Below are 13,686 nucleotides of genomic sequence, written 5' to 3' on the forward strand. Positions count from 1 at the left end.
TGACTAAACATCTATACTTTATGTATATCATTAATTTCTCTTTCTTTCTCTCTCTCTCTCTGTCTCTCTGTCTCTCTCTATAAACTCGATAAATTTCTATAAATTTCTTTTTTTTTCTTTTTCTTTTTTTCTCCTCTCTTTGTTATCTAAAAGAAAGAAAAAATATATATATATTACGCCAGTTATATACATATGTATTCGCTGACTATGCTTTCCAACATAAAAGATAATATTCTCTATACATCAGCCGGTGATTACGAAAGTGTTCTAACTCATATAGTCTATCTTCCTTTTTGAAATATTATATATTGCTCTCTTTCTCCTTCCCTCTTCTTTTCTTTCTTCTTCTCTTTATCTCTTATATATATGTACGTAGGTAATTGATGTAATACGTAAAAAAAGAAAAGAAAAGTAATAATTCACGACTTTTTTTATTAAGACTTTCCGTTCATTTTTAATTCCTTTTTCTTTTCTCTGTACTTTCAAAAATGACGATAACGTCGATATATTAAAGTCGTAATTGATCGTAATTAAAAATAAAATCGTCATAACGATAACTACGTGTTTAAGAACGAAGTAACTTATGCGTATCTTTATCGTTAAAAATTATACGAGATACGTGACATACGTAGGAAAATTCTTTGAAATTATTAGAAAAGAAATATGTCTGTGCGCGTGTGCGTTTGACGTTATACTTGAAGTTAAAAAAAGAGAGAGAGTAAGTAAGCGAGATTGATCTTATCTCCTCCTCTTTGTAGTAATTGCACGAAGCTTTTCTCGAAAAGGAGGACTGAGAGAAGCACTCGTTCTCGCCCTCTCGCCATTTTCTTCGAATATTATTCGCGTTTATTCGTGAAGACGTTTCCTCCTTCCCTCTTAACGTCGACGACGAAATAGAGAGGACGTGTCTTCCGAAAAAAAAAAATAAAAAAATAAAAAATAAAAAGAAAAGAGAAAGAGAGAGAGGGAAGAGAGAAATAGGGTGGTGAATTTTTTTTACAACTACATACGTACGTATACGTGTACGTGTATTTTCAACATTTTTTTTCTTTTTCTTTATTTTTTTTTTTTTTGCTACAGCATCACTACTATCAGCTGCTGCTGTTCTATCCTCTCTCTTCTTTTCTTCTCTCTCTCTCTCTCTCTCTTCTTTTTTCTTTAGTTCCTCTTCATTCTCTTTTTCTTTTTTCTTTTTCTTTATTTTTCTTCTTCCTGTTTTTTGTTTTCTTTTTCTCTTTGTTCTCTTCCTCCTTCTCTTTTTCCTTTTTCTTTTCTCTATTTCTTTCTCCTCCCTTTCTCGTGTGTTATCATTTCGAAGGTAGATAACTTTACTACGATCCTCGTCAAAACGACCAAGAGACAATTTTCTTGCTCCTGGAAAAACCCTCGAGGCATTATTAATAAATATGTATTTTCCTCGTTATTATTAATAATATGTATTTTGCGCTTTTGTTTTCTCTTTCGAGAATTTCACTAATCAACGTATTCTCTTTGATTTTTCAGGTGAGTTCAAGGACACTTTCGAAAAGACTGGTGGCCAAGAGAAAATAAAAGTATTGTATTACTTTGACTTTTATTACTATTATTATTAATATATATATATATTTTTTTTTTCTATATGAGATTGATAGTACTCTTTAGTATATAATATACATTGAAATTTACAAAAAGGATTTTACAAGAATGTTAAATATTTAACACGAATATTATCTCGATTTTATCTACAATCATAATTAATTAATATATATATATATATATATATATATATATATATATATGCAATTATGCAGTTATACTGATATAACATAATTATACAATTATGCTGATAAATATGTTAATATTTATCATGCAAGTATATAATAGATTAAACTTCAATGATAAATTAGAACATATACATACGTGACCACACGTACAGACAGTAATTAACAAAATGAATAATAAAAAAAGAAAAAGAAATTAAGGTCAGAACAAAAAATGTAATCGTTCCAAGTATGTTAGTGTAAAGGTCAATTATACCGCAATAGAAAAAAAAAATGAAGAAAAAGAATAAGCATTATAGAAGAAGATAAAAACAGATAGAAGTGCATACAAATCTATATCTATATATCTATATCTCTACACACACACACACACACACACACACACACACACACACACACACACACACACACACACACGCGCGCGCGCGCGCGCGTACACACACGTACACACACGTACACACGTACATACGTACATACATATATATACATACGTACATACATATATACATACGTACATACATATATATACATACGTACATACATATAAATTTCTCAACTTAGATGTTGAACGTTCTTACGTGCTCTTTAATCACCATAGGGCAGGTCAGTGCACCTTCTAAAGATTTTACTACATACACTCGCTCTTGACACGCCATTTAATCGTCTCCCCTGGCGTGGGTATAGCTCACACGCACACGCGTTTCAAATTATTTATCTCTCTCTCTCTCTCTTTCTTTCTCTCTCTCTCTCTCTCTCTCTCTCTCTCTCTATTTATCTCTATCTCTATTTCTATCTCTCTCTCACACTCACATTCTTTCTTAACATCAAACATATTACGCGAATGCAGTTTTGATTATATACATGAAAACAGAGATAAAGATAGGAAACGAGAAAGAGGGAGAGAATGAGAAGGAAAGAGAGAAGGATACATGAATAGATAGATAAATAGAGAGAGAGAGAGAAAGAGAGTAGGACGGAGAGATTAAAGTCAAAGCGATTAATCTCGCAATTAGTACCGACCCTTATCGCCAGGGGGTCTCATTTAAGAATTCTACGGAATTAATCGTTTATCCTTCTCTCTCTTTCCTTCTTCTTCTATCTCTCTTTCTCTCTTTATCTATCTATATATCTCTGTCTCCTTTTCTCTCTCTCTCTCTCTCTCTCTCTGTCTCTCTCTTTTTTATTATTATTTGCTATTACGATGACCGATAAAAGTTTTTTCAACGCGTGAGAACGATATTGCCGAGTTATTTTCTGGTTCGTGGCATCCAGTTCTTTTCGTACGTATCTTTTAATGAGAATTAACGGAATAACTCTCATAATTCTTGATGGATCTTATTCTTTTTGTTTCTTCTTCTTTTTCCACCTTTTCTATTTTTAATGATTTCACTAAAGCTCGAAACGATCAAAAGGATGTTGTAAGAAATAATATTGAATATGATTATTCGTAATAAATAGTTATGAGATAAGACAATGTATAAGTGTTACGAAATAAAAATGGTAATAGAAACGATCTAACGAAAATCGAGCAACGCAAACCCAACGCGTAAAGATCTGATAACGTAATTTCAAATCTCTATTACGAAGAATGATTTGGGAAACGATTTATATATATATATATATATATATATATATATATATATATATATATAGAGAGAGAGAGAGAGAGAGAGAGAGAGAGAGAGAGAGAGAGAGAGAGAGAGAGAGAGAGAGAGAGAGAGAGAGAGAAAGAATTGATCGAATAATTGAGAGAAGAGATTTGTTTATTTTTTTTCTTTTCTTTTTTTTTCTTATTTTCTTCCATTCATCAATATCGTTTTACGGAGAAAGAGGAACATAGTTTTCACGTATACGTGTATATGTAAATATGTATATAAGTGCAAGTAGAGTCGATAAGTTTGACGGACATTGGCCGGTCAGTAAATATAGGGGGTGGTTATTCATCGATGCTTAAACTAAACGCAAAAGAATTGGGGTAGAAGATATTTCCTTCGTGGAAACGCGTGGGCAAACCCTCTCTTTCTCTATATGTGTGTATGTGTCTGTGTGTGTATACGGTATATGCGTTAATTATGTGCATATATACATATGTATATATGTACTTGTATACTTTGACCTAATCGTGCTCTACTTCTCTCTCTCTCTCTCTCTCTCTCTCTCTCTCTCTATTTTTTTTTTAATCCCAAAATATTATCCATTACACACGTGTTTACTTACGTATATAGACTATTTTTATTATATTACGTATACCAACCAATATTTATTTTTATGCTTGAAAACTTCTTATAAATGTATCTACTTATCTATCTTTTTTTCTAATTTTTATTTTTTAATTCCTTTTCATCGATCCTTCGAACGAATCTATACACGCTTGACAATAAACGATTAAATTAATAATCGCGTACGTTAATAATTACATCGTATTTATTCAACATAGAAGAAATCAGGAAGGAAACTAATACGGAAAACAAATATACATGTGAAGAAATTATAATCCAACAATATTATTAAATTATATTAAATATATATAACTTATATAATCGGTGTATATATATATATATATATATATATATATATATATATAAAATATATATATATTTCGTGTCGAAGTGGATTACAAAGAGTTAGATAATGAAATGCACAACAAGACGTATATTTGTGAAGAAAGAAGAAGAAGAAGAAGAAGAAGAGAAAAAAGAAATAAGTATGAAAAGAAAGGAGGGGTAAAAAGTTGTTCAAAGAAGGAAACTACTAGAATTTTTGTTGAGTCAGTAGCAACAGCAAAAGAGAGAAAGAGAAACAGACTGAAAGAGAGACAGAGAGAAAGAGAGAGAGAGAGAGAGAGAGAGAGAGAGAGAGAGAGTCAACCGTGCAACAAAAGTCATAAATTTCGAAGTAATCTGGATTTTAGATTAGCCTTGGTACTCAGCTTACTAACGACGCTCCTAACTCTCGTTTTACTTTTACATGCTCCGTCTACTACTCCTTCGTCTTCTTCTTCTTCTTCTTCTACTACTACTACTACTACTACTACTACTTCTACTACTTTTTCTTTTTATTCTTCTCCCTCTCTTTCTTTTTCTTCTTTCTCGACTCGATGCAAGACGGCTCGCAAAACCTTCGTCTACTATTTTCTTTTTGAACCTTTTACATTCTTTGAACGAGACTCGAGAGAACGCCATATTCTCTACTTCTTTGATCCATCTATAGGATTATTTTTTCAATCGACCATTATCGACATTTATTTACTTTCGTTTAGATCCGTTCGGTTTTTCTTTCGTTAAAAAAGAAAGTGGAGCGAGAAAAGAAAATTGTGGTAATACTTAATGATAATAATAAGAAGAAGAATTATTATTATTACTTTTTGTTTTAAGCAATTAGAAAGACAATTATTATATATATATATATATATATATATATATATATATATATATAACAGTAATAATAAGATATAACATACACGAATTCATTTTTACGAGATATCGAATCGATAAGTAAACTAGTTATTATATGAAAATAGTTTCACATCTATTATATTAATATAGGTATTTATCGTGCAAAACTATGTTATAAATGTTTCCTTATTTACTTTATATATATATATTATATATGTATATGTATATATGAATGTATCTTCGTACGATAGGTCGCATTAACTCGAAGATATATGTAAGCTTGCATTCGAGATTTATATATCTCGAAGAAGCTAACATGAGAAAAGAGAATGTAAGAAAGAAAGAGAGAGAGAGAGAGAGAGAGAGAGAGAGAGAGAGAGAGGTGGGAGTGAAAAAGAAAAAGAAAAATTTTCTATCTCTTTCTTTTTCTTCCTCTCTTTCTCTTTCTCTCTATCTCTATTTTTCTATTACACATTCCATTTACTATTTCTTTCTTAAAACTCTATTTCCATTCATCTATCTCTTCTTTGCTTATTTTATTCTTGTTCATCCCTTTTTCTATCACTCTATCTCCATCTATTTTTCTATTACACATTCCGTTTTCCTATATATCTTTCTTTTAAACACCATTTTCCATTTGTCTGTTTCTATCTTTCTCTTGATTCATCGAATGATTTATTCTTTCTTTTTTGTCATCACCTTACACATTTTTCTAAATTTATTTAAACTTTCTTCCAACTATATTTGTATCTGCGTTTCTATTTATTACTTACATTTTCTCTCTCTTTCTCTCTTTCTTTATCATTTTCTTAAATATACTATCTATTTATCTTTCTCTCTCTCTCTCTCTTTCTTTCTTTCTTTCTCTGTATCTTTTTGTTAAGTAGTTTGCTTTGGCGTTAACAGATTGTTCCATGACTAATGCAAACACTCGTTAGTAATTACACGGTTAGCTCTTTGCAATAATTTATTGAACGACCTAGGTGAACTCGGAATTTTTTTTTTTTTATTCTTCGTCGTTTGATATGTTTATGGTGTGTAAGAAGAGAGAGAAATATAGAGGGAGGAGGTGAGAGAGAGAGAGAGAGAGAGAGAGAAAGAGAGAGAGAAAGAGAGAGAGGAAGAGCGTAAATATATTTAACGTTGCAAAAGAATCACTTCGTCCTTTACGAGTTGCTGATAGAATACAAGCATATATATTTTCATGTTAAACTTATATATCTGTCCTGTGTATATACGTGATTGTAAATGTAACTTTGAATGTGTATATAGTGACGTCCGTAGGCGCAAATAAATTGAACGAATTAATTACGTTCGTTGGTATACGTTTATTAAACAAGATGATATAACAAAAATATATGATAATCATAATGATAATGATAGTGATAATGATAATAATAATATGTTAAATAATTTTATGAAAGATATAGTAAAATTTATGATTGAAATTTATAATAGGAATCGAATTGGGAGAAAAGGGAAAAGAGATAAATTGCTTTTTTTTTTTTTTACGCCAAATCTTTTCATACAATAATGTTTAATAACATAATAATATATAATAATATGTAAGAAAATAATCTCTTCTCATAATTAATAATAATAATATTACATTTATATTATTTAATAATTATAAACAAAAAATCTCTTCGTAACTAATAAATAATATTCATATCCCTATTATCGTTAATAATAATAAAAAAATCTTTCTCTATATATATACATTTATCTCTCTCTCTCTCTCTCTCTCTCTTTTTCGAAAAATTCAATTTACTAAAATTATACATTTTCGTTGAAAGAACGGAAGTCTTTCGTCGAAGTGATAACTCAATTCGAGCAAAAGGAAAGATGAGACATTCCAGACACATTTTATACTCTAATGTACGAAGACTGATGTGAGAAAAGGGACACATACAAGTATATATTATATATTATATATATATGTATATATGTATATATGTATATATTAAAACATAGGCAGAAATTCTTGAAACGACAATGTTCGGACAATGCTCGTGGCTGTTCATAAAGCGAAGTTTACGTTTCGTTTATTAACTCCGATCGTAAAACGCCTTCGTTCTTTTACTCTTTCGTAGAATAACTCATCTCGCAATGTAGTGCGATCAAGAGGGTTAACTTTATTAGATATGGGGGAAGATATATATATATTGTATGTCCTCTTTTTCTCTATCATCTCTTTCTCCTTTTTCTTTTTCTCCTTCTTTTTTTCTTCTCTCTTTCTCCTTTCACATTTTACGATATTTCTTTTTTACGATCTTTAATTAATTAATTAATTAATTAATTAATTATTTTTGTTCAATGTTAGAACACGTTTTACGTGACCAACTAAAAGAAATAAAAGCAATTAATCGAATTTTTATTTAATTTTAGATACCTGATGAAATATTGAAAAGGGACAGTCTATAGAAATTTTACAATTGATTTCAAAATATAGATATATAATTACACAATTTTGTAATATCAATAATAATAATAATAGTAATAATAATAATAATAATAATAATAATAATAATAATAATAATAATAATGCGTTAGTAACGAAAAGAAAAGATAGAAGATTCGATTAGGAAGATATTTTATTAAAAAAATAATCAATTGTTCTGGTCACGATTAATAACGATAATAACAAGAACAATAATGAATAGCAATAGTAATAAAATAAAGGATATAAGACAACAAATTATTGATTACAAAATAATATATTTTATAATAATCTCACTTTAATAAAATAATCATTAAAATTTCTATATATAATCAGAAACAGATATTCTTTTTCATGAACAATCATAATAAAATCATAGTACATGTTTATGACACAACAAAGAAATAAAAAAATATAATAAAAATTTATAAAAGAATAGAAATTATATATATATATATATGTGTGTAATTAAAAATATTATCTCACGCGATGCTGATTAGTCGTGCAAATGGAGTCCTAAGGTCGCTTGAAATACTACTAATCTTCTTTCCGGTATGTGCTACCTCTCTCTCTCTCTTTCTCTCTTATTTAGTTTCCTTACACCGTGACATATATGTACCGTTGCTCCGTGTGCAACGTTTAATCTCGACCGGAGTGTATTTCTATCGTAAATAACGTAGTAGTCGGCTTATTGGATTCGAGCCTTGTTACGTTAAACAAGCGGCAAACTACGTAGAACACGAGACGAAGTTACGTCGGGGGTGTTACGAGCTTTCGTGATATAAGCTTTACGATCGGAGCTTTACACTAGTTTCTAGTTCGACATTTTCTAATTCCATTTCTCTAATAATAATAATAATAATAATAATAATCTAAAGAAGAAAAAAAAAACCATGATAACGACAACGACAACAAAAGAAATTTCTATATACTTATTATCTTCTATATGGCGATGCTCTCTCTTTTTTTTGTTTCTTAAGATGCTTTCCTTGTTTCAAATTATATAAAATGGATTATATATTTTTATCATCATCATCGTCATCATCGTCATCATCGTCATCATTATTATTTTCTCTTTTTTAAAGGATGATCCAACACAAACGATTCAAATTACAAAAAAATTTTAATCACGAAATTGTTCTTAGAACAAATTTGTATTTCTTTAGCTTGCTTGTAAAAATAGATTATATATTTCTTTTTTATTAATCTTATCATTATTATTATTATTATTCTTATTTTTTTTTTTTTAAGAAATTATCTACATACACACACATATATATTGGAAATATGCATTTTTTGAAATCTGTTACCTATCTCTCGTTAGATTCAAATAATATTATACACCTAACGATTTTCTTGCTACTTGATTCAAAGTATGGGGAGGAGGAAAGACAAAAAAAACTTCAAGTAGTATTATTTACCATGAACTTTCTCTATCTCTTTTTCTATCTATTCATCTATCTATCTATTTATCTATCCATCTATCTATCTCTATTTCTCTCTAAGCTGCAACTTATCATTTTTCTTTTGCATGTTATTCTCCTCAGGAGACATCCATTCGCGTGACGCCAAGTTGAATGCTATGAGACGAAGCGTGCGGCGCCGAACACACGTCGGGACGTCCCTTTCTTTCTCTTTTTATTTCTTTTTTTTTTTTTTTCTTTTTCACCCTTATAAGAAATAGAAGAGAAGATATATAAAAAGAGAGAAAGAGAAAGAATATATATATATATATATATATATATATATATATATGTAGAGGAAGATAAAGTGATAAAGAAGTTACGTGTACGACGACTCAGTCAGTTTTAATTATTCAATTATTCCTTTTTTCTTTTTTTGGAGCGAAAATATATTTTTTTTTTTTTTTTGTTAAGATTCTCTTTCTCGTTCTCTCTTCCTTTTTCCTTTTTCTTTTCTCGTAAGATTTCTAAGGAATGAAATTGTCTCAATTTCTTCTGTTAATTGAACTTACTCGTGTAAAAAGTCTATAGGGATTATATCTCTTCTTATTTTTCTTTTCTCTTTTATTTTTATTGTTTTTTATTTATTTATTTTTGTTTTATATATATATACATACGTTTATTTGTTTTATTTATCTATTTAGTTTCTTTTATTCTCGTAAAATGTTCGTGGAAAAAAAAAGAAGAGAAAACAATACGGTATCCTTCAATGAATTTCGTGTTTTTTTTTTTTTATTTCTATTTCTTTTTTTTTATCTTCCACGTTGTTCTCTTTCATCATAACAAAAATCTCGTTCCTCTCTCTCTCTCTTCCTTCACAGCAAAACGAAAACGATTCTATTTACTCCCTTCTTTTTCTTTTTTTCTTTCTATTTTTCTTTTCCCTTCGGAAAAAGGAGGGTAATATCATCGTTTCTTTTAACGTCGAGAAGAAAAGTGCAAAGAACGAATTAAAGTCTAAAAGAGATTAAGAATCGTTTTTTATCCCTTAAAACGTGGAAAGTCACGATTTACAAGTCGACGTTCAAATGGGTGAAGGAGGAAGATGAGGAGAGGGTGGAGGAGAGGGGGGAGGAAAGGTGGAGGTAAAAAGGAAAGGTTGTAATTACTAAAAGGCACGTATCGTGTCGAGAAAAGGGAGAGAAAGAAAGAGAGAGAGAGAGAGAGAGGGGTGGAGGGGGGAAAGAAAAAGAAAATACGCCCCTGAATTTAATTATCGTACGATTCTCAAGCAGAGAAATGATCGTTACCGAGAAACGCTTCTTCGCTTGTTTCTTAGCAAACGTGTTGGATAATTATACACGTTGGCATACACAGTGGTTATTATAGTAAAACGAAGAAGAGATATCTTTGGAATAATAATGTAAAGAAAGAAAGAGAGAGAGAGAGAGAAGGAAATAGAAAGAGTTATAGGAAAGGGGTTCGATGGAAAAATTTATAAGAAATTTAATTCGTATTTATTTGTAAAGATTTAATTGATATATAATTTAATTTTAATTTGTTTAAAATATTTTATACTATATATATATACATTTTGTGTGTGTGTGTGTGTAATTATATATATATATGTATATATACAGTGACTTAAGTATTCGTACGAAAGGAATGTGAAAATACATTCGTACTTCCACGAATATATTTCCATAAGTACGAATATTTAAGTTTCTTTTAATATATACATAAATATATTTGATATATACATATTAAATATTGCAATGAGTTAATAAGGAAAATAATGAAATTTTGTAAATGTTATAGCTATTAAAATATATAAATATAATGAATTATATAAAATATATAAATGTACGTATATAGTATGTATATTACGATACATCGTAAATTTTTATTGTTATTATCATTGTTATTATTTGATCGTAAAGGAAACATTTTTGAGATAGAACAAACAAAAATGAAAGAGAGAGAAAGAGAAAGAGATAATGATGCAAAGAAAAATCAATCGATATTGTTGCTTCTTTAGATTTGATCTTTTTTTTTTTCTTTTTTCGTACTATTCGAAACTTTTTTTTTTTACACGAAATGGAAAGTAAACTATGTCGAGTTCTACGAAGAGATATGTATAAGGAAAAATTGTAGACGCGTTACTAAGAATTTGTTTAAACAGATGTATCATAATACGAAGTTTCTTTGATAATTTTAACGCCCCAATAATATATATATATATATATATATACATACACTGATAGTAAATTGTAAATATTCTACACGATTGTATAACACGATTGGATAATTTACTTTTAATTAAGTCTATATATATATATATATATATATATATATATATATATATATATATATATATATATATATACACACACACACACACACACACGATATATAATATACACTTTTTGTCTAAGTGTACTCGTTCTTAATGAATAATGAATCAACGTACGTTTTTCATAATTGATGAAAAACTCTGCATTTAACGAGGATTAAAAAACGAGGAAGAAAGAAATAGAAAATTCTAATCTCAAACTCGAACGAACCATCTCGCGTAAAGATTTACTCTTTATAAAGAAAGTAAAATAAAGATATAAAAAAATTAAAGAGAAACTTAAAAAAGGATAAAAAAGCAATTATGCAAATTTTTATATACGTGTGTATGTATACTTGAGATAGAAGAAACAAAAAAAAAATAAACAACGTTGAATTTTTAATAGTATGTATATCAAAGCGGGTCAAAAGTCATCCCTATAAATGATTACAAAAATAAAAAAGGAACAATTACTCTTTTTCGAGACTCTTAAATATATATATATTAACAAAAATTAAAATTGATATAACACACACACATTCATATACAGAGATAATAAATATTAAATAAAAAAGTATATGATTAAATAATCGAACTCAAATTTTATCTATATCTTTTTCATTTCATTTCACTTCATTTTATTTATTGTTAGACTATTTCATTCGAGTAAGAAGATTATCTCTCTCTTTCTCTCTTACTCTTTACATTTTCGAATCCTTCATCAAGCGAATCGATAGAGGTTAAATTTAGTTGGCTGCACCGATTGGCGAGAATGGCAAAGAACCGGAAACGAGATCAGCATCCGCCAATCGTGTCGTGTATCAAGTGCCGATAATCGAAAATAAGATCGTAGGAGGATGTACTTGTCATCGATAATGTGTTACTATTTATTCTCACATTAATTTCCCTTTTTTTCACTTTCAACGTGCTCAACAGGATATCCTTCAATTTCTCTCCCGTTAATATTATCGTCTACGTCGACATCGTCATTATCGTCATTATCATTATTAATATCATTAATTCATTTTTTATATAAAATCATCAAAAATTTCGACATTATCAAATCGACAAAGTTCATTAAACTTTTGTATCATTACATCCATTGTTATTGTTATGATTGTCACGATTATTAATACTACTTTCGTGTAAATGTAATTATTTGGTAAAAAAAAGAAAAAAATAATAATAATAATTTATCTAGAAATATTCGAAGAAAACGTGATTAAATATTTCCATGGTATAATTACGACATAGTGATAATAATAATAGATTATTATTTTCTTTTTTTTTTTTTTATAATACACTTACATTTTCACAGGTCATTGATCTCTTTTACTTTTCCTTTTCTCAAATATTATTATCATAATCGATTAGCCATTACGTTTCTTCGTAAAAATGTTATTAAATAATATCTAATCGAATATCAATTTCTTTCTCCTTTTTTTTTTTTATTTAAATTTGTCGGGTGTATTTGCGGTATCAAAGGTCATTGACCTTACTCTCTCTCTCTCTCTCTCTCTCTCTCTCTCTTTCTCATTTTTTTTTATTTTTTTAATGTTATCGAGATTGATCATTATAATCTCTATTGTGATATATATTTCTCGACGAAAATAAATTTGCAAATAGAATTTCGTTGGATCTGTTCTGTCTTATGATTAGAAAAAGAATCTCGAACGAACGAAGGAAACGATCGATCGATTAGATGCAAATACTATGTATTCTAAGAATTAAAAATAGTTGTTATCAACGAACTCGATCAGGCTACGTTCGTTGGTTGGTTGGTTATCGTTGTGTGGTTTGTCGCTTCGACGCATTGCGGCAGAGAGAGAGGGAGAGTTTCTTTCTTCGAGTTCTCTGCAACGCGGACAAGTTTGTAAGAGGGAACTTTGAGAGAGAGTTTATTGCGAAAGATCGAGATTTAGGATAACTTTTAGAATGAACCGATAATATTCGGATATAACTCTATGATCTATATATATATATACACACACACACATGGGTGTGTGTGTTTGTATGTGTTTATATATGAGATGCTATATACCTTATACGTATCTCAAGCACAATATTTCCTGAAATTTCATTTGGACAAATACGAATATTATATTTATTATATTTTATGTTATTTTTCTTTGTATCTGTTTCTTTTTCCTGCATCGTTAAAAAAAAATTGGATAGGTCAATAGAATTTTTATATCCAATGTTTCGGGTTTGTTATCCCGTTTTCATTTTTTTTTTTTATTCGTTCTTGTTTATTTTATTTTGTTTTATTTTATTTTATTTTATTTTATTCCTTTTTTTTTTTTTTTTAGATTTTTATAAAGATGTAATGAAAAAAAGAGAGAAAAGAGAGTATATG

The 13,686-nt window shown here is 28.8% G+C and overlaps 1 protein-coding gene across 9 annotated transcripts in view; it reads left to right on the top strand.

Moving 5' to 3' along the window:
• The window catches only part of LOC127070395 (brain tumor protein), a 169,789-nt gene that overhangs the window by 89,379 nt on the left and 66,724 nt on the right, over nucleotides 1-13,686 (top strand). For 3 of the 9 annotated variants that reach the window (XM_051008299.1, XM_051008300.1, XM_051008301.1), the window contains one exon: nucleotides 1,504-1,553. The exons of the other annotated variants lie outside the window; for them this stretch is intronic. The gene's annotated coding sequence lies outside the window, so the exon portion shown is untranslated. The remainder of the gene's footprint in view (nucleotides 1-1,503; nucleotides 1,554-13,686) is intronic. 9 annotated transcript variants of the gene reach the window in all.

The sequence above is a fragment of the Vespula vulgaris genome, chromosome 18 (assembly GCF_905475345.1).
Source record: "Vespula vulgaris chromosome 18, iyVesVulg1.1, whole genome shotgun sequence".
NCBI lineage: Eukaryota > Metazoa > Arthropoda > Insecta > Hymenoptera > Vespidae > Vespula > Vespula vulgaris.